Here is an 807-nt window from a genome sequence, read left to right on the forward strand (position 1 = left end):
CTAAGCTTATACTATCGTATTTTTCTTTCTATTGTGTATTGAGTTTTACTAGAGAGCACAAATTGCAACAATAATAGAGAAAAGAATAAAAACATGAATTAATTTTAATTAAATATTAATGGTGACAAACTTTGTGACTGCAATTGAATGATAAATGTATTCAAGCCAACAAACATTGAGCTAAGCATCTTGTTCCCTTTGTGTGTTTTTAGAGCACTCTTGCTAATATATTCAATCAACTGGTACCATCTGAACTACCAGATGGTAGTCAGTTTTATGGGTCCAGTTCAAACCTGGCAAAAACACATCTGGAATTTTGTATATATTAACAGTATTCAAAGCACAAAATAGGGAGTCAAAATGATTGTCCATTTACTGTTTGATATCATCTTTGGTAAGAAAGGGGATTTTTGTAAATGGAAAGAAATAAGAGAAACCATATATGATAACATATACTGCATTTCAAAATACTGGGTTCATGAGAGTCTGGAGTACAAAAGCCGATTTCATGGTTTACTCTAAAAGTGGTCTCATTCTTGTAATAGCTGTGCAAATATTGGCATACTATGCAACATTGTCCACATTTCAGCTGGCAAACTTTAGGTCTACCTTACGTCACCGACTGTGACTGGCAAGGAAGTGGCATGTTCAAACCTCAAATCGTGTACCATGCAGAGCTACCATAGCAGTGCCCCCAACAGGGTGTTACAGTACTACAAGCTAATAAAGAGAGATCTGGCTCTTGGTTTGGCATGGTCTACATAGTACAACATCTTGTAGAAAATGTAGTTTTTGAAAATGGTTATG

The sequence above is a fragment of the Xyrauchen texanus genome, chromosome 33, assembly GCF_025860055.1.
Source record: "Xyrauchen texanus isolate HMW12.3.18 chromosome 33, RBS_HiC_50CHRs, whole genome shotgun sequence".
NCBI classification, from domain to species: Eukaryota; Metazoa; Chordata; class Actinopteri; order Cypriniformes; family Catostomidae; genus Xyrauchen; species Xyrauchen texanus.